Source organism: Heterodontus francisci, chromosome 16, assembly GCF_036365525.1.
Source record: "Heterodontus francisci isolate sHetFra1 chromosome 16, sHetFra1.hap1, whole genome shotgun sequence".
Taxonomy (NCBI): Eukaryota; Metazoa; Chordata; class Chondrichthyes; order Heterodontiformes; family Heterodontidae; genus Heterodontus; species Heterodontus francisci.
In genome coordinates this window covers 38080075-38102358 of record NC_090386.1, presented here as the reverse complement: position 1 = coordinate 38102358, position 22284 = coordinate 38080075, and positions in this window count along the sequence as shown.

The window sequence follows — 22284 nt, the reverse complement described above, 5'->3', positions numbered from 1 at the left end:
TATCTTTCTGTAGGTAAGAAGGCCAACACTATACACATTACTCGAGGTGTAGTCTCATCAAAGCCCCATATAAATGTGGATCTGGGTGGGACACGGAACTACAACACCGTAGTTTGATTCTGTGGCTATGGTTACATCTAGCCTTAATTCTGCAATTTAGTGGCACTCAATGCATTTCAAAATAGTAGTGGCAAAATGCAAAGCAATGGGCCTGTGAACTTACACTCACCCTGAATAAAAGTAGAGCACCGCTCTGTCAAAGGACAAGACTTAAGACCCTACTCTCTCACTGTAGATCAATTGCATTTTTGGTACTCTCAGCCTGGCGAAGAGATGGAGCATCTATCCTTCTCAGGTTGATGTTGAAGGAAGATAAAAAGGGGAGCAGTCCTGCTCAATGCAGTATGTGCCGAATGGCTGACCTTGCATAGATGTAATGCCAGGAGTCAATGAATTAGATGATTCCTCCCTCTACAGATGTGGTCAGGGAGCTGTTGGGACTGAGATTTGGCTGTTTAAAAAGAGTGGGACAGATAATTTTTAAATGTGAAATAGCTACATTTTTAAACCAAAATGAGAGTCTCACTCAAAATGAATGGGATATGACAAGCTTGCCAGCGGAGGAAATGTACATTACAAATCAATGGTGTTAGAACAGTAGGAAATATTTTCACTGCAGGAGACTGCAATTGCCCCCTTCACTCGCACATGTTTACACTACATGCCAAGTGTTTAAAAAAGCAAATATTGTGGCTGCTTTACACTATAGGTTGACAGTTCGTCCCTGAAGGAAGACTAGGGCTGGGGTTTTATGGGTCCCCCCCCCCCCGCCCACCAACACCCCCCCCCCCCGCCCCGAGGCGGGAGTGGAGGCGGTGTGATATGGCGTATTGTGACGGCTGATGGGAGAGGTGCTGGGACGGAGGCCTGTTGCCTCCCCATCACCCAGTGATCTTCCCAGGGGTGGGATAGGCCGCGACAGCCTTCCCACCCAGAGGTCAATTGGGGCACTTAAGTGGAATATTAGTGGCCAATTAAGGGACTCTTCTCACTGCTGCTGGGATCTTACCAGGTGAACCTTCGACACGCGGGGAGGATGCCTTGAAAAATGAGGCACCTTTCCTGCAAGGTTGGTGGGGGGGGTCCCTCCTCCATGGGCAATATGTGGCCCACAGAGGACCCCCACTGGGAACAACATTACTCCCAGGATCCCTCACCCCCTGCACGGAATGGATCCCTTTAAAAGGACAGGGATCCCACCTCCTAAAGCTTTGAATCAAAGCTTACGCCAGTGGTGTAGTGGCAATGTCATTGGACTAATAACACAGAAACCCAGGCTACTCTGGGGAAATGGGTACAAATCCCACCACAGCTGATGGTGAAATTTGAATTCAATTAATCTGGGAATTAAAAAGCTGGTGCCGACCATGCCACCATTGTCGATTGTTGTAAAACCATTTGGTTCACTAATGTCCTTTAGGGAAGGAAATCTGCTGTCCTTACCTGGTCTGGCCTACATGTGACTCCAGACGCACAGCAATGTGGCTGATTCTTAAAATGCCCCCTGAAATGGCCTAGCATGCCTCTCTATTCAAGGGCAATTAGGGATGGGCAATAAATGCTGGCCTAGCCAGCGATGCCCATATCCCACAAACGAATAAAGAAAAAAAGCAGCTGATCATTCTTGGGGGGAGGGGGAGGGGGGTGGTGGGGAAACAAAAAGGCAACCCTGACTATTTGGCCCAGTGCCGGGAGCCCCGCCTCCAGGACAAAATCCAGTTCTAGTTATTTGAATCATCATTCCTGTTGACGGGACTAACTGAAAAAGGAAGAACAACAAATCCTGCAGGATGTTTAATTGCAGTTTGGGCCTTGAGTGTAAATTGAAGCATATGGTCTGAACGTTGATCCTGTGATGAGGGAACTGGTTCCCTCTGTTCTCGGTTGATAATGTGCAATGGTGCCAGTATAATTACATCAGAGATTTCAAATTGCAATTTTTTTGCCTCACTTTGCAGTTCTGAAATCATTGCACATGCTCAGATAATATCTCCAATGTACATTTCCAAGAGTGGGTCATGTTGTTTTACATAAACAACTTGTGGTAATGTGGTTTTCAATGGAGAATAACACCAATGTTATCTCAGCCACAAGGAGTGTGTGTTAGCTTAGCAACAGGCCCACCTCCATGTCTCCATACATTATTGAAGACTGCGTTGCCATGGCCACTGCAGGATCTCATTGATATTCTGGGCTGGTGAGGAAGTACAGCTGCAGAGGAGTTTGTGTGCCACACACGTAATAACAGATCTATTCTATGTGGATTTGGATGGAATACATTTTGGCTTTAAGATCAGAACCAAGGCTCTATTTTTAGATCAGAGAAGGGGATGCTTGAAGGTATGTTTTGCTGTCTGCTCTATCAAGCCAGTTTATTTTCCTTTCACTGCATACCACATCCCTAGTCGACTTATCAGAGCTGCAAGAAAATATCTTGACAATTTATATTGTTGCTCATAAAAAATTAATTATTGAATAAAGAGAATTAACCAGTATTTATTTTTCTATCTGAATCCGGTGAGGTATCCTCGTAACATTGTCAGCTTGTCTTACTAATCAAATAGTATGGTCAAGCCTTATGGGAACTGATGGAATATTGTTTTTGGGAAGGATTCAATTCTGTCCCCTTCCCCCACCTTTCCTGAAAATGCACTTGCTCTAGTGTGGCTCCACTATTTCTCTGTGCCCATTCCTTGCTCAAGGTAACTTTGTCTCACACAGGCCATTTGGTTAGTTTTATACCTTAGCATTTCTCAGTAATTAGCTACAGCCAGAGGGCAATTCTCCTAAATGTGATATCTTCTTGAAAGCCCTTCTATTCATTGCAGAGTAGTTTACACAAACGAATATGCCGCACACATTAATGGCCAGTGCTTGCTATTTTGACACATTTATCACTCACCTAGGTTAATTAAAAAATGATTGCCTGTCTGGCTGTGCGACCCTTTGTTTTCGTTTTTCTGAGACCTTGGATGGGATTTTGGCATTGCCTTCCTCCCGCCGGCAATTTTGCTTAGGACGGACAAGGCGCGACCCAGCAACCAACTGAAGTTGGATAAGTGGCCAATTGATCTTGTTAATGAGATTGCTGCCAACTTGTCAAGGGCCAGTTTGGAACATTTGTGAGGGCGTATGGGTTGCACGATGGATCAGGATCGGTCTCAGTGCAACACAGCGGGGAGCCAGTATTGACCGCACCATCAAATTAAGTGGGCCCATAAAAGGGTGTACGGCTGAGGTAGTAAAGTGAGTGGTCTATACGCGCTCACGCAGTGGAGGGAGTCGTGAACCTCCAGGGATTGTGGGACCATAGTGGGGGTGTCCAGAAATCATTGAGAGTGAAACTGAGCACAAGCAAGGCAACGGCTGGACATGGGATTATGCTTTTCAGAGATTGGGTCGAGTAGCAATGAGGATCAACATCCTCAGCAGCACAGGCAGAGCATAAGGAGGGCAGAAAAGAGGAATGAGTGGCAGAAGGCAATAGACACCATACCTGCAGCATCATGTGTTCCACCGAAGAAGAAGCTACCTGGACATGTTGGTGAACCAGTGTCTTATTGCAAATAAGTATTGCAAAAGTATAGAACAGTGCAGGCAATTTAATATAAAGCGAGAACTGTTCCAGCAGCAATTTATTCACCTCAAACTCTCTTATTCCAAACAGAAAGTCTTTCCAGTTCATGTATGCTCAAGCTGGACAAAGCACGGTCACATGCTTCCTCCACACTGCCATTTCCTATTCCTGCCAGCTCTGTGGCCTTGCCTGATAAGTTCCAAATTAAGGGCAAGTTCTGCTGTGGAGTCATGTTCAACAGAAATTGGGCAACAACTAACCAAACTTATTTCACCTTGAAGCCAATATTTCACCTTATTCTGTCTTCCTACATTGACTCTGAACATATTTACGAAAATAAAAATAATGTGCTAGCTCACTGTATTATCCAGTCCCTTTAAGATTAATTTGTTACTCCTATCTGCTACATATTTTCATCATTAATTTCTCAGCCTTGCAGGTTTTTTGAAGTTAAATACTGCAATGAGGGTCTCATGTCTCGATGGAAGTGGCTCCATTGTTGTGGTAACAATGACTAAAATTAAGTTTGACAGAAGCAAAGATTTGGTTGTGTGGTTTAATTTGTTTTTATACTTTAGTTTGAGGCTCTGCTTATTTCACTCCCAGCCTCCTCTGTGACTCTCTGTATTACAGTGACAGCTGAGACTAATGCAGTGTGATGTTCACAGAAGGGAGTTTCAGCTGTTTGTGGATGCTGCTGTTTTACAGATAAACTGCAGTTGATTACAGAGACATCCGTTGATCGACATATAGATGGATCTTAAATGTAGGATGTATAATGAGCTGAGGGATATCATGGTGAGTGGGTTGACCTGATAACTCAACTTCATGGCTCTGTGCTATGTGTGCAAATTCATTAAATGACCCCATCTATTTTCACTTTTTCTTGATGGGGATTTATATATATTCAGCATTTTGATTATTTTAAATTGGGCATTGCATGGCCAATCTAGGTGAAATACAAAACTTTACCTGCAGCAGGACTCTCATTGTGCAGCTAAGTAGTAAGTGTGACCTTGTTCATGTTACTAAATGTATCTGAGCATACATGGCCATAAACATGTTATGGGTGGTGGAAGCTTTGCTGCCTTATTCTTAAATGGCAACGCTCTCCTGAATGCTCTCGGACCCTCACAACATCCTCTTCCCAATACTCCCAGATCACAGGAATTCCTCTGTCTACCTGAGGGTGGTCCAACCTTTTCGCATGGGGATGCCACATTACAATTTTGGTCTTACATAGGGGGCCGGTGAGATAATTTTGGAAAGATAAAGGCATTAATATTTATCTTGCTATTAATCAAAACAAATGTACATTTTTGTGAAGGAGCTTTAAATGAGAAGACTTACTTTCTCATCACTATGTTGGACACAGATTTAGTGAGATACCTGGCATTTATTTGCTTGCACAAGTAGTCAATGTTTGCCCGTACGCTTCTTGTAGCGATGCGTTGTATTCCGGATAAATGCCCATCTGTCAGGAGTGATCTTGATCACCTTCTCTCCCTCTCTCCCTGTGTCCCCCCTCCCTGTGTTCCCCACTCTGTGTTCCCCCTTCACTATGCTCTTCCCCCCCCCCTCTGTAATGTACCCCCCATGTCATTCTCGCTCTCTATCCCCCCTCTTTCTCTCTCTGTCCCCCTCTCTCTTTGTCCCCCCTATATCTCTATCTGTCTCTCTCTCTGTCTGTCTGTCAGTCTGTGCCCCTCTTTCTCGTTGTCTTGGTACCCCTTTCTCTCTCTCGCTCTCTGAGTTGCAGAGAGCGGGAATGCTCGGCAGATGGTTGGTCAGTTTTTAAAAAAAAAGTTGCAAGTGTCAATTTCACAGCTGACAGCTGCTGACATCAGGAACAGTGGTTTCCCAAGTTCCGACTTTTTTTTTTTAAAAGCCCGCCAGAAAACCCCAAATCTGTCCAAAGTTGGGAAACTGCTGTTACTGATGTCAGCACCTGTCAGCTGTGAAACGGACTCATGATTTATTTATTTATTTTTTTAAAAAAGCCAGTCTGCAAAAAGGGAAATTTCTCATCTCCTGTCACAGACCCCCGGCAAGGGTAAGGAATGGCCCGGGTTCAGTTTACATCTACGGGCCAGATGGAAACCTTTTGCGGGCTAGGTCCTGGCTTCTGGGCCATATGTTGGACAACCCTGGTCTACCTCCTCCAAGTCAGGACTAGCTCAGGGCCTGAGAAAAGAGGAGACAGAATTATCCTAAGCTGTGGGACCCTCTAACCAGTACTCACAGACTCTAAACCCTCCCTCATACTCCCACCTCTGCCACATTTCACTCCAGTGCTCCCACATGCACCAGCCTCTGAGCATTACTGCAATCCAAAAGCAACCCCCGCTCCCTCCCCACCATTGCCTCTCCATCCTACGAGACCCACACCTTAGGACCCCCCCTCCTCAAAATCCCCAGACAACAACAGTCCTTTGACTCTGCCTTACTTCTTACTGCTCCTAGACCCCTGCACCACTTGCCCAAAGCACATGGATTTTCCCCTCAACCGTCTCTGTCGCATCGGTTTGGGCGATGCAACTTTCCATACTAGCACTTCTGATATCTATTCCATTTTTCTCAATCAAGGTCCTGCCCCATATTATGGTTGACAGGGCACTCTATTTCACACACTTCGGCTGAATTTTACAAGCCCACCTCGAAAGCAATGGCGGCCCGCCTGTGCAAACTGCAAGCCAAAGAGCCACCGCGATTCTAAGTGCGGCGATTCATTTAAATAGCCGGGGCGGGATCTCCCCCCCCCAATCACGTGGAGGGGGTGGGCTGTCCATCTCCAGCATTGGCGTCAGCTGCCTGTGCGCAGGCACTGACGCAATTTTAAAGGGCTGTTAGCCCTACCGGGAAATTTAAATATTTAAAGTTAATGTAAATGAAAAGAAATAAATGTATTTCTTTTGCCCCTCTCCCACCTCCCTTAACAACTAAATTAATTATTTGCCCTCCCCACCCCCCCCAAAAAAACACTTACCTTCACAACCTGACCTCCCCGCCCACCCCCCCGCCCCACCTCCCAAACTGTACAAACCTTCAACTGTAAACCTTACCACCATCCCCTACACCAGTGATGTTTATTTGACCCCATCCCCCACATCCTTGCACTGAGAAACCTACCTCCTCCCCCCTCCCCACCAGTGCTGTGCTGTGTTTCCCTGGATGGGGATCCAAAGGCGTGGCAGTGCTGGCTGCCGGGATGAAGATCACCGGTGGCACTTCAGGAGGCGACAGGAAAGTTCTTAATGCAGGTAAGTAAATTTATTTGACTATTTAAATTACGATTCCATTGCTGAGTGGCGGGGGGCCACCATGAGGCCTCAGCAACGCCAGCAATATCAGGTTGGGCCCTGCTGGTGTCGAGGCTGGTGACGGGCTTCATCCGGGGCAATCTTCATGCCCCCCCCACCCCCCGCCCTGCCAAGGATCCCGATGTTGAGGCCTCTATAAAATCCAGCCCTTCTGCTCTCACCCATTCCCCTCTCCCAAGGCCATCTAGGGTTCCCATTGTCTTCACCGTCCACCCCACCAGACTTCGTATTCAACAGATCATCCTCTGCCATTTCAGTCACATCCAGCAGGATGCCAGCACCAGAAACATCTTCCCCGCCTCTCCCCTTTCAGCATTCCAAAGGAAGTGTTCCCTCCACAACACCCTGGTCCACTCCTCGGTCATCCCCAACATCTCCCCCCTTTCCACGCAAACACAGGAGATGAACACCTGCCCTTCTACATCTTCCCTTCTCAACTTCCAGGGCCCCATACACTGCTTCCAAGCAAAATAGCAATTTACATGTACTTCTTTTTATTTAGTATACTGTATTTGGTGCACACAGTGTGGTTTCCGCTACACTGGGGAGACTGAACGCAGACTGGGTGATGCTTTGCAGAACATCTCCATTCAATCCGCAAGCTTGGTGTCGCTTGTCATTTCAATTCTCCACATTGTTCCCACTCTGACCTTTCTGTCTATGTCCTGTTAGTGTTCCAATGAAGCTCAACACAAACTTGAGGAACAGCACCTCATCTTTCGACTGGGCACCTTACAGCCATCCGGATCTTAACCTCTGCCACCAGTTTTTCTTTTTTAGTGCTTTTTTTGCTGATTCGTTTTTATCCCCCCCCCCTTTCTTAATCTCTTTGTGTTCAGACGGCTGCTTTCCTGTCATATTAGCATGGATAGAGAATTGGTAAGCTAACAGGAAACAGTAGGCATGAATGGGTCTTTTTTAGGTTGGCAAGCTGTAATTAGTGGAGTGCCACAGGGATCAGTGCTGGGGCCTCAACTATTTACAATCTATATCAATGACTTGGATGAAGGGACAGCACGTATGGTTGCTAAATTTGCTGATGACACAAAGATAGGTCGGAGAGTAAGTTGTGAAGAGGATATAAGGAGTCTGCAAAAGGATGTAGATAGGTTAAGTGAGTGGGCAAAGATTTGGAAGATGAAGTATAATGTGGGAAAGTGTGAACTTGGGCTAGAAAAATAGAAAAGCTATGTATTATTTAAATAGAGAGAGATTGCAGCAGGATGTGGGTTTTCTACTACACGAAACAAAAAAATTAGTATGCAGATACAGCAAGTGATTAAGGCGGCAAATTCAATGATGTCATTTATTGCAAGCGCAATGGAATATAAAAATAGAGATAAAAGCAGAAAATGCTGGAAATAGCAGGTCAGACAGCATCTGTGGAGAGAGAAGCAGAGTTAACGTTTCAGGTCTGTGACCTTTCATCAGAACTGAAACATTAAGTCTGCTTCTCTCTCCAAAGATGCTGTCTGACCCACTGACTATTTCCAACACTTTCTGTTTTTATTTCAGAGTTCCAGCATCTGCAGTATTTTGCTTTTGTAAAAGTAGAAATGTTTTGCTACAGTTGGACAGAGCATTGGTGAGACCACATTTAGAGTATCATGTACAGTTTTGGTCTCCTTACTTAAGAAAGGATATAATTGCATTGGAGAGAAGGTTCACTCGACTAATTCATGGGATAAGAGGATTATCTTATGAGGAAAGGTTGGTCAGGTTGGATCTGTATTCATTGGAATTTTGAACGTTGAGAGTTGATCTTATTAAAACATTTAAGATCCTGAGAGGATTTGACAGGGTGGATGTTGAAAGGATGTTTCCCTTTGTGAGACAGACTAAAACTGCAGGGCACAGTTTAAAAATAAGGGGTCTCCCATTTAAGACAGAGATGAAGAGAATTTTATTCTCTCAGAGGGTCGTGAGTCTGTGGAACTCTCTTCCCCAGAAAGCAGTGGAGGCAGGGTCATTGGATGTTTTTAAGACAGAGGTAGACAGATTCTTAGAATCATAGTAAGTTTACGCACAGAAAGAGGCCACTTGGCCCATCATGTCTGTGCCAGCCAAAAAATGATGCACTCTATACCCCTATTAATAAAGTCCAGGACACTGTATGCTTTACTAACCGCTCTCTCAATCTGTCCTGCCACCATCAATGACTTATGCACATATACACCTAAGTCCCTCTGCTCTTTCACCCCCTTTAGAATTGTACCCTTTATTTTATATTGTCTCTCCATGTTCCTCCTACCAAAATGAATCATTTCACATTTCTTTGCATTGAACTTCAAAGAACAATAAACAGTACAGCACAGGAACAGGCTATTCGGCCCTCCAAGCCTGCGCCGATCTTGATGCCTGCCTAAACTAAAACCTTCTGCACTTCCGGGGCCCATATCCCTCTATTCCCTTCCTTTTCATGTATTTGTCAAGATGTCTCTTAAACGTTGCTATCATACCTGCTTCCACCACCTCCCCTGGCAGCAAGTTCCAGGCACTCACCACCCTCTGTAAAAAACTTGCCTCGCACATCCCCTCTAAACTTTGCCCCTCGCACCTTAAACTTATGTCCCCTAGTAACTGACTCTTCCACCCTGGGAAAAAGCTTCTGACTATCCACTCTGTCCATGCCGCTCATAACTTTGTAAACCTCTATCATGTCGCCCTTCCACCTCCGTCGTTCCAGTGAAAACACTTCGAGTTTTTCCAACCTCTCCTCATAGCTAATGCCCTCCAGACCAGGCAACATCCTGGTAAACCTCCTCTGTACCCTCTCCAAAGCCTCCACGTCCTTCTGGTAGTGTGGCGACCAGAATTGCACACAATATTCCAAGTGTGGCCTAACTAAGGTTCTGTACAGCTGCAACATGACTTGCCAATTTTTATACTCTATGCTCCGACCGATGAAGGCAAGCATGCCGTATGCCTTCTTGACTACCTTATCCACCTGCGTTGCCACTTTCAGTGACCTGTGAACCTGTACGCCCAGATCTCTCTGCCTGTTAATACTCCTAAGGATTCTGCCATTCACTGTATACCTCCCACCTGCATTAGACCTTCCAAAATGCATTACCTCACATTTGTCTGGATTAAACTCCATCTGCCATTTCTCCGCCCAAGTCTCCAACCGATCTATATCCTGCTGTATCCTCTGACAATCCTCATCATTACCTGCAACTCCACCAACCTTTGTGTCGTCCGCAAACTTACTAATCAGACCAGCTACATTTTCCTCCAAATCATTTATATATACTACAAACAGCAAAGGTCATCTGCCATCTGTTTGCTCATTCCACCAACTTGTCTATGCCCTTTTGAAGTTCTACGCTATGCTCCTCACAGTTCACAATGCTTCCAAGTTTCGTATTATCTGCAAACTTTGAAATTGTGTCCTGTATACCAAGGTCTAGGTCATTAATATATATCAGGAAAAGCAAGGGTCCCAACACTGATCCCTGGGGAACTCCACTACAAACCTTCCCTTAGCCTGAAAAACATCCATTAACCTGTACTCTTTGTTTCCAGTCACTCAGCCAATTTCACATCCATGTTGCTACCGTTCCTTTTATTCCATGAGCGACAAGTTTGCTCACAAGTCTGTTGTGTGAGACTGTATCAAACGCCCTTTGAAAGTCCATGTACACCACCACATCAACAGCATTGCTCTCATCAACCCTCTCTGTTACCTCCTCAAAAAAAAACTCCAGCAAGTTAGTTAAATATGATTTTCCCTTAAAAGATCCATGCTGGCTTTCCTTAATTAACTCTCATTTGTCCATCTGACTACTGATTTTGTCAGATACTGCTCATGGTGGGCACCTGTGCCATAGGGTGCATTCTGGACGCTGCAGTTGTGAATGCCAGACAGTCATGTGGAGATGTCCCGGTCAAAAGGCTGGGGAGGAATTGGAGTATCAGAGCTGATTCTGGAAAGAATGTATAGGAGCCCGACTGTGACCTCGTTTGTGCAGAATCTCGGCTTGAAATCCAGGGTCGGGCCCCAATTCTGCCCCTCATCTAACCAGAAATACCATCTGCCAATCATGCTCATGGTGTCTCAGTGGAATACTGTTTAATAAAAATGGAATAGAATAAGCAGTCACTGTTAATGCATTGTGTGTTACATGTCCAAATCTCCCTATTGTTCTAAAATGGCTACAATCACTATGAGCAATGGAATGGGAGACCAACTAGTATGTATGATTTTTGCTTCAACTTCACCTTAGCACTGCACATTCTGGTGGTTCCCACCATCATTGAATACTTCTGGGATTCTCCTCATAGAAGTGTCCCTGGAAGTAATATACTAGATATATTAGGGAACGGTACCATCGTGGTTGTTATTGGCCCAGTAACACACAGGCCTCGAAAAATGCTCTGGAGATAGGAGTTCAAATCCCATCTCAGTAGCTGGTGGAATTTAAATTCAACTAATTAATAAAATCTGGAATAAAAAGGTGGTCATGGAACTACCAGATTATTGTTAAAAACCTGGTTCGCTTATGCACTTTTGGAAAGGAAATGTGTTGTTGGTACCTGATCTGGTCTACACATGACTCCAGACTCTCAGCAATGTGATTGACTCTTAACTGCCCTCTGAAATGGCCTAGCAAGCCACTTAGTTGGATCAAACCTCTTCAGAAAAGTCAATTAAGAATAAAACTGGATGGATCACCTGTCATTGACCAAGGCACCTGAAATGACAAATGCACACACTGATCAGTCGACCCTGCAAAGTCCTTCTGAATAACATCTGGGGGCTTGTGCCAAAATTGGGAGAGCTGTCCCACAGACTAGTGAAGCAACAGCCTGACGTAGTCATACTCACTGCATCATACCTTACAGACAATGCCCCAGACACAACCATCACCATCCCTGGGTACCAGAGTTGGCACACAGTGGTATACAGTTGGGAGGGATTAGCCCTGGGAGTCCTTAACATTGACTCCAGACTCTGTGAAGTCTCATGGCATCAGGTCAAACATGGGCAAGGAATCATCCTGCTGAATGTCACCTCCCGCCCTCTCTCAGCTAATGGCTCAGATGTTGAAAAGCCACTTGCAAGAAGCACTGAGGGTAGAAAGGCACGAAATGTCCTCTGGGTGGGATGTTCATCACCAAGAGTGGCTTGGTAGCATCACCAAGCCAGCCATATCCTGAAGAACATACCTGCCAGACTGGGTTTGCGGCAGGTGGTGAGAGAACCAATGAGAGGGAAAAACCTATTTGACCTCATTCTTACCAATCTACCTGTCGCAAATGTATCTGTCCATGACAGTATTGGTAGGAGTGATGGAGGTAGGATTGCACAGTCCTGTGGAGACGCAGTCTTATCTTCACACAGAGAATACTCTCCATCATGTGTGGCACTACCACAGTGCTATATTGGATAGATTCAGAACAGTCCTAGCAGCTCAAAACTGGGCATCCATGAGTTGCTGTGGGCCATCAGCAGCAGCAGAATTCTATTCAACCATAATCTGTAACTTCATGGGCCAGCATATCCCTCACTGTACCATTACTATCAAGCCGGCAAATCAACCCTTGTTCAATAAGTGCTGCAGGACAGCATGCCAGGAGTAGCACCAGGCATAGCACAAAATGAGGTGCCAACCTGGTGAAGCTACAACACAGGAGTACATGCATGCTAAACAGTGGCAGCAGCATGCTTTCGACAGAAAAAAGCGATCCCACAGCCAACGGATCAGATCTAAGCTCTGCAGTCCTGCCACATCCAGTTGTGAATGGTGATGGACAATTAAACAACTAACTGGAGGAGGTGGCTCCACAAACCTCCCCATCCTCAATGATGGGGAGCCCAGCACGTTAGTGCAAAAGAACAGCATTTGCAACCATTTTCAGCCAGAAGTGCCGAGTGGATGATCCATCTTGGCCTCCTTCTGAGGTCCCCAGCATCACAGATGCCACTCTTCAGTCAATTTGATTCGCTCTGCATGATGTCAAGAAACAGTTGAAGGCACTAGATACAGCAAAGGCTATGGGCCCTGACACCGTCCTGGCAGTAGTACTGAAGATTTGTGTTTCAGAACTAGCACTGCCCCTAGCCAATCTGTTCCACTACAGCTAAAACACTGGCATCTACCCAACAAGGTGGAAAATTGTCCAGATATGTCCTGTCCACAAAAAGCAGGACAAATCCAATCCAGCCAATTACCACGCCATCGGTCTACTCTCCATCATCAGCAAAGTGACGGAAGGGGTCATCAACAGTGCTATTAAGTGGCACTTGCTCAGCAATAACCTGCTCAAAGATGCTCAGTTTGGGTTCCACCAGGGGCGATCAGCTCCTGTCTTCATTGCAGCCTTGGTCCAAACATAGACAAAAGAGCTGAATTCCAGAGGTGACGTGAGAGTAACTGCCCTTTGCATTTCATTGAGTGTGGCATCAAGGAACCTTAGCCAAACTGAAGTCAATAGGAAGCGGTGGAAAACTGTACACTGGTTGGAATTATACCTAGCACAAAGGAAGATGGTTGTGGTTGTTGGAGGCCAATTATTTCAGCTGCAAAACATCACTCTATGAGTTCCCCAGGGTAGTGTCCTAGGCCCAGCCATCTTCAGCTGCTTCATCAACGACCTTTCCTCCATCATAAGGTCAGAAGTAGGGATGTTTGCTGATGATTGCGCAGTGCTCAGTACCATTCGCGACTCCTCAAATGCTGAAGCGTCTGTGTTCACATACAGCAAGACCTGGACAATATCCTGGCTTGGGTTGATATGTGGCAAGTAATATTTGCGTCATACAAGTGCCAGGCAATGACCATCTCCAACAGAATCTAACCATCTCCCCTTGATATTTAATGGCACCACCATCGCTGAATACCCCACTATCAACATCCTGGGGGTCTTAATTGGACTAGCCATATAAATACTGTGGCACCATCAACAAGGCACAAGTCAGGAGTGTGATGGAATACTCTCCACTTGTCTGGATGGGTGCAACAACAATCAAGAGGCTTGACACCATCCAGGACAATGCAGCCCACTTGATTGACACCCCATCCACCACCTGAAACATTCGCACCTGCCATCATTGGCGCACTGTTGCAGCAGTGTGTACCATCTTCAGGATACCAGGCTTCCTTCCAAACCATTGACCTCTGCCACCTAGAAGGACAAGGGCAGCAAGTGCATGGGAACACCACCACCTGCAAGTTCCCCTCCAAGTCACACGCCATCCTGACTTGGAACTACATCCTTCACTATTGCTGTATCCCTTCCTAACAGCACTGTGGGTGTACCTACAGTTTTAATACAACTATTAGCACTCACTTTGCCTTTGTTCCATGACATCTCTGTCATTTAATTTCTCCTGCCCTCTGCCCCATCACACACCTTCCCTTTTGTTCTTCTAAACCCCCATCCCCCACTTGTTCAAAGCCTATTACATTTCTAACCTTTGCCAGTTCTGATGAAAGGTCGCAGACCTGAAATGTTGGGCAGAATTTTTAATTTGGTGGGAGGCCCCGCCCACCGTACCAGGGGGTAAATTCATGGTATCTTGGAAACCAGCCCCCATTGTGCAGCACAGGGGCACCTTGCCGAAAGGTTATGGTACATTTTGGATCATCGTTCCGTTTCTCCGTTTCCACAGATAAGGAAGTTCAATACTAATCTTGTCTCAACTAACATAGGCAGGGAAAAGGGAAGTTTGGTGAATTGCATTTTTGACGAGTTTCATGAGCTGCATAGCAGCTTTACTTGCCTTAATACACAGTGAATAAACTGTCCCACATTGTCTCAATCATACTCATATTCCAAAGCAACAGAGTGACACACAGGTAGAGCTAGGCTGCCACCTGTCCCATCTCAATGAGCTGCCAGGAGACCAGTGCTAGACAGTTTTTACACAAGGATTAGGAGCTTTTGTTAACTGCTGCCTGGTCTATTTTTAGATGGTGCTCCCAGAGATTTATTTAAGCCATTGAAGAGATGCATGTGGCTCATGAGACACTGATTGCCCACCCATGTGTTGGAACATAGCAAGGGATTCTTGCAGTATCCAATAAATGGAACTATAGTCATCGTTTTCAAGTGCTAAATTTGTGAACCGTTTGTGTGCAATATGATTCGATGCCACATTTAAAATGTCAGGTTCTACATATTGGATGTATTTAAATTTGATTGCGGTAAATATTTTAGAAATGTGTCTCTGTTCTTTTACATGATGTTTTCACAGCCGATGGTAGCAGCTGGCATAATAATAAAAGCAAAATACTGTGGATGCTGGTAATCTGAAATAAAAACAGGAAGTGCTGGAAATACTCAACAGGTCTGGCAGCAGCTGTGGGGCGAGAAACAAAGTTAATAGCCGGAATTTTATGGCCCCCAAACGAGCGGGCTGTAAAGTTGAGTGGGAAGTGGCGGGGGAGGCGGGGGCGTTCCTGACCCCCTCCCGCCCCTGCTGCAATTTTACGTGAGGCAGTAGCAGCGAGAAACCGCCCACCCGCCCCAAGCCAATCAAGGCCCTTAAGTGGCCGATTAACTGGCACTGGTAAAACCAGGCGGTCTTCTTGCAGACTGGGGTGGAGGGGGGGTGCCTCCTGATCGGGCACCCTGCGGCCCACAGAGGGCTGCCCCTGAAGCTCCAACTTCCCCCAATGCACAACACTCCCTGCCCCCCCTAACTGAACCCCCTTTCCTCGCTGGGGTCCGAACGATTGTCCCCGACGAGGCCCTAAACACTTACCTGTCTTCCAGGCTGTCCTTCACCTTTCTTACAATAACTGGGTATAGTCCGAGGAGTGGTCACTGCTCCCAGTGGCGATGCTGGGACTAAGAGCTGCTGGCCCGCTGATTGGCTGACAGCTCCATTAGGCAGGCCTTCCTGCTTCAAGGAGGTGGAAGTCCCGCCCAACATGAATTAAGGACCTGGGGAGCAAAAAATCCCAGGCTGGCTCCCTAGGCCCGGTGGAGGTGGCTCGCCCCCGACTTTTCAGCCAGTGGGCCGCCCAATGAAAAATTCCAGCCAACTTTTCAGGTCTGCGACCTTTCATCAGAACTGGCAAAGGTTAGAAATGTAGTAGGCTTTGAACAAGTGGTGGATGGATTGGGGGGGGTTAGAAGAACAAAAGGAAAGGTGTGTGATAGGGCAGAGGGCAGGAGAGATTAAATGACAAAAATGTCACAGACCAAAGGCAAAGTAAATGCTAATAGTTGTATTAAAAAACAAAACATTCATCAGAGAGTTAATGGCAGAATAATGAACAGCTCTGTCCATAAGCAAAAACCTGAAAAACCAGTTTAAGACAGGCCCATGGTTAAAAAATAAAATAAAAAGGCAGTCATGCTCTGGAATGTACCCAATGCTGAGTCCAGAAGACTGTAGAGTGCCTAATCGGAATTGGTAGCAGTTGGCACTTGGTTAACTAGGAATGGTTCACTTAACTGGGGTTAAACTGAAGCGCATCATGCAAGATACTAGGTAAAAGTTACACAGAATCTTAAAATACCTACGATTATTCATTCAACGAGAAGCAGTACTTTGTACTACATTGAAACTCCAACTTGAAACATCAAAAAATTCAAGTTAAACAACAAACTGCACTTAGTTTTGTTGGAAAAATATTTACTCATTGTTCAAAATGGAAAATGGAAAAATGAAGTAAATTTACATGAAGCTAAATGGTTCTGACAAGACCTTACATAAGTTCTGCCTACCCTCTATCGATGGCTCACGATGAATAATTTAACCAGTAATATAATGCAAGTGGCAGTGTTATTCAGAAATCTCATAGGAGACACTAATACGCGAGGGGAAAGATAAGATAAGACGATAAAAGCAGAACAGTCTGATCACACCAGTGGTTTAAAAATTTTCTACGTGGAGGATCCCCTCCCACATCAAGTCTTGTCTTCTGAACAAATGCATCAACCAGTCAAAACAAAACTCAAACATTACACCAAATGTATTTTTATTGCTGTGATGCTAATAAATCTATAGATATAGAAAATGAACATTGATATTGTTACGACTGACCGCTCCAGTCAAATCCCCCAATCAAAATACACGATTCTGATTGTGGTGGGAGAAACGCACTGTTAATTCAATCCTGTCACTCCACAGATCGCCTAACATACAATTTAAAACTTTCCAAATTAAAGAAAGACCCAGCCAAATTGTAACATCTATTAACCCCTCCAAATGAGGCTAACTAAACCAGGTGTCTTTAAATCAACAAATTAACTCTAATTCAAAGAACTAAATTCTTAAACTCTATGAAGAAACAGCATTTAAAACAGAAAAAAAAAATAGAGTCCTTGCAAATTTACAGTCCAATGTTGCTTGAAGTCCTCACAGTCGTCCGATGTGGGAAAAAAGGTTCTTCCGCAGGATAACAGTCCATAGTCTAACTTCAGCTGTTGGTGATGCTTTCCTCCTCCAGCGAATTTCAACAATTAACGACTTGCAAACACTTTCAATAGAATCAATCTGACTTTAGAGTTTTTGAGGGATAAAAGATTGTCACAGTCTAACTTCCCTTCCTTCAGTTTAAATTACCAGAGATCTCGGTTTTGGCTTGACTTTTTTTAGAATTTTGAGAGATAATAATTAAACAGACTAAAATCCTCTTCCTTCAGTTTAAATGGTTGAGAGCTCTTTCTTCAGGTGCCAACACCAGCTGTGTCTGTATGTCTCTGTCTGTCGTAGAACAAACTGTCTTCAACTAAAAGCCAGTTCAAAACTGAATTGTAACAAATGTATCGCATGAGACTCACTCCCAGTGGCGATATCTATGGTAACAAGAATGCATCCTTTGAATTGCAGTCTCCAAATGGCTGTTTCTAAGGCAACAAAAATGCACCTTCCTATAACTCCTGAGGCTTGCCGATTCTTAAAGCAATACTGATCCTTGGCAAGCCTTAAAGGCAAACTGCATATTCCTGGAAAAAAAACTACAGAACCATGACAATATCATATGACACATGCCCAGATGGACAGAAATCTCATAACTTTTGAGCCCCACTGGCATCCCCTTGCAGACTCTCTGGCATCCTTGTGGACTCCCCGAAGTTTTTCAGACCACAGATTGAAAATCAGTGGAGTTTATTGGTGACCAAAGTGAAGGGTATTAATTCTAAGACTATTATTATCCATCATGAAAAGAGTGTTGCAATAAAAAAATGTAGCTTTGTTGTACACAAGGGACTTTAAGATGTGCATACCACCATATTATAAAAGGACTAATGCATCTGAAGTTGACATGTGAATTATACCGCATTTAGTTCCTTGTATATCCAGATTTTGACCCAATTTGGATCCAGAATGTTATTGCATTGCTGAACTCTGCCTTTTTGTTCTCCCAAATTTCTTCCCCTGCATTCCTAAACTGTTGACTCTTACTGGATGCAATTAAATACAATAATTTAAGGATGTGGAATTACTGTAGGAGACTGTGCAGTGGAGTCGACAGTCACAGTTTGTACCTTTTGATTCTCTGTATCAGCTGTGGCTCAGTTGGTAGGACTCTTATCTCTGAGTCAGAGTTGTGGATTCAGGTCCCACTCTAGCATTTGAGCACAAATATGGAGGTGCACAGCTCAGTGCAACACTCAGGGAGTGCTACACTATCGGAGGCACTGTCTTTTGGATGAGACGTTAAAGTGAGGTCCCATCTGCCCTCTCAGGTGGACTTAAAAGATGCCATGGCACTATTTTGAAGAACATCAGGGGAGTTAGCCCCTGTGTCCTGGCCAATATTTATCCCTCAAAATCAACATCACAAAAATCAGATTATCTGGTCATTAACAGATTGCTGTTTTTTGGAAGTTTGCTGTGTGCAAATTAGCTGTCCTGTTTCCTACATTACAATAGTGACTACCATCAAAAGCACTTCATTGGCTGTAAAGCACTTTGAGATGTCCATTGATCATGAAAAGCACTTTATTATTGCCAGTCTTTTTTCTCCTCACTGTTCAGTAAAGGAAATGGGCATTATCTCCACTGTTGAACAGACCAAACATACATCCAAAGGAGACTGATCTCCATGGATTAACACTTCATTTTCTCTTTCTCCATGGGTGTCATAGGTGGCATGATTCCTTTTGTACCTCATCCAAGTGATCATTCTTTATCTAAAAGCCTAACAGGTGAATAGCTGGAGATTATTTGAACATAAAGCACATCAAAATTGAGCCGAATCCTATTTTTGCTTATCTCTCACAAACATAAACTTTCTGGCCATGGTCACTAGATAGAAAGCAGGAGTGGGAATGCTGGCTGATTACCTTTTTTCTCTCCCTTAGCTAGGACACTGAGGATAGTTATGCATCCAAATGCTGCCTAGGTTAAGATCAGCTAATTTTGAATAGACTAGGAATCAAATTTGCATCCTTAAGACTGAGTAATATACCAGGTGATTTAAAATGGCACCCTCATTAAAGTTGTTCATTTTGATTGTCAAGGGTCAGAAAAGTCAATTAAGTAGCATGTGTGCTGCTTAAAACTTAGCTCTTTGGCCAAGTGTTTGGTTTGGTTAGCTCCTTGGGAGTGCTATACAAATGCAAGTTGATGTTGTCGAATTGCCTATGACTGAATAAATGCTCAAAAACCCATGATGACTTATTTTTCAGAGTAAACAAAGCTGATCAATGGTCCTAACATTGGAAAGATAGTGACAGCAGAAATCTTTTTATTTAGGTAGAACAAATAATGTAAGTCACCAACTCTGGGAAAATGCCCCAACAAATAGTAGAATACTGAAGTGTAGAGACAGTGGGGGAATTTTCCCAGCCCCATGGAGACAGATTTGGGGCGGGTGGGACCGGAAAATAGGGGAAGCCATGTTGTGACAGCTCCCCAATGCTTTCCTGTCTCTGGGGGAATTTTCCCGGGGCAGGCTGGGAACAAAGTCGTCAGCCTATTCCACGGAGTCGGGCAGCCAATTAGGACAATTAAAGCCCCACTTAGGGCCATTTTCCTAACGCGATGGCAGTCACCCGCTGTCAGAATGGCCCCCCGTGGAGTACGCAGTCTGCCAGACTCCATGCCCCAACAAAGGTCTGCCAGGCTGAAAGGCCACAGCTACGGCCAAAACCAATCCTGTGGAGGGCTTTCCCCTCCACACCGATGGCCCAATCAGCTGTGAGCCGCTTCATTCTCAAATTTGCAGAAGGCATCCGAGAGCACCTTCATTTTGAGGCAGGGGATCCCACTCGCTGTCCTTAATAGGATGGCGAATGTGGAGGCGGCCTCTTAATTAGTTGCCTCCATAAAGTTGCGCCTGCGGGCATTCTGCCAGCCAGCATGAGCTCGCGACCTGCATATGGTCCCAACATCTGGATCGTGACCCAAACGGGAAAATTCCGTCCATTATTGCATAGAATTACAAAGAATGAAAAGTGCAGGAACAGGCCATCCAGGTCAACATATCTATGCTGGTACATATGCTCCAAACGAGCCTCCTCCTACCTTACTTCATCTAACATTATCAACGTCCTTTGATTCCTTTCTCCCTCACATGCTTATCTCTCTCTCTTGGCATTTCTTCGCAGACGAAGATTTTGGGAAGGTTGTACTTATCGGTTGCAGGCCCGCTGGTGGCTAATCTGTGACCGGCAGATTCTCCCACAGCAGATGCAAGTGAAGGTGTAGTCGCTGCTCGGGACAATTGGATCTATCCTTCTCCTCCTTTTCCCTTTCATTCTGGTTCTTCACTCAGTCTCAAAGGTGTCTGTAGGCCTCCTGATGTAGCATCTCCAGGCATCACGATCTGTGGCCTGTGTTTCCCACGGCGACGGTCGATGTGGCACACAGAAAGGGACTTCTTCAGGAAGTCCTTGAAATGTTTGCATGGGCCCCTCTGTTCCTTTTACCTGTGGTCAGCTCCTCATACAACATGATCTTGGGCAGGCGACTGTCGTCCATCCGGGCAACGTGACACGCCCAACGCAGTTGACTTTGCAGGAGGATGGCCTCGATGCTGGTGATATTGGCTGTTTCCAGGACTTCAATGTTTGTTATGCAGTCCTGCCAGCAGATCTTGAGGATGCCGTGGAGGCAGCGCTGATGGAAGCGCTCTAGAAGGTGTACATGACGGCGGTATAGGACCCACGACTCAGCGCCATCAAGAAGGGTGGTGAGGACTACAGCTTTGTATACTTTGAGTTTGGTCTGTGCTCTGAGGCTGTGGTTGCTCCACACTCGTTTGTAGAGTCTGTCGAATGTACTTTTGCTTTTGGGAGTCTATTGTCCAGTTCCTCGTCTATGGTGGCATCAAACGGGATGACGCTCCCCAAATAATTAAATTGCTTGATTGCATTCAGCTTGATTCCCTCGATGATATTGCTTGGTGGTCTATATTCGTCTTGGGGTGCAGGATGCTGATGCAGGACTTCTGTTTTCTTTAAACTGATTTTTAGTCTGACGAGTTGTGCTGCCTCGGAAAAACGTGTTGTACGTTGCGGGGCTGACTGACTGTGGGCCAGGAGAGCACAGTCATCAGCGAAAAGAACTTCATGGATGAGTTTTACTTGTGCTTTTGTGTGAGCCTGAAGAGGCCTGAGGTTGAAAAGGCCTCAATCAGTCCAGAAGTGTACGTAAACACCCTCCTTAATGTCTTCTGTTGCCTGCTGTAGCATCATGCTGAAAAAGATGGTCAATCAGGTCGGGACCAACACACATCTCTGCTTCATGCCATTGGAGGTTCGGAAGGGGCTTGAAAGGTCGCTGTTTTGCTTGACTTGTCTGTACGGATTTTCATGAAACTGTTTCACCATGGCCAGGAACCTGGTGGGCATCCAAGTTGTCCAAGGATTTTCCAAAGTCCACCTCTGCTCACAGTGTCGAATGCCTTGGTGAGGTCTATAAAAGTGACATACAGGCCTTTGTTTTGCTCACGACACTTTTCTTGTAATTGTCTGAGTGCAATTATCATGTCTGCGGTGCATCTGTTTGCTCTGAAACCGCATTGGCTCTCTGGGATGATAGGCACAAGCCTGTTCAGAAGTATTCTAGCCAGGATCTTCCCAGCAATAGAAAGGAGGGTGATCCCACAATAGATGGAATAGTCTGATATTTCTCCTTTGTTTGTTGTGCAAGGTGATGATAATGGCATCATGAAGATCCTGTGGAATCCTGCCCTGTTCCCAGCAGGCCATGAAAAACCTATGGAGCTTGGTGTATAGGGCAGGGCCACCAGGCTTCAAGGGATTGGGTGGAATTCCATCAGCTCTGGGAGCTTTGTTGTTCTTCATCTGTTGGATTACAGTCACAGTTTCCTCCAGAGTTGGGCTCTTATTCATTTCTTCTTTGATGGGCTGTTGTTGGATGCGACTGATGGCAGTATCATGCACTGTGCACTTGGT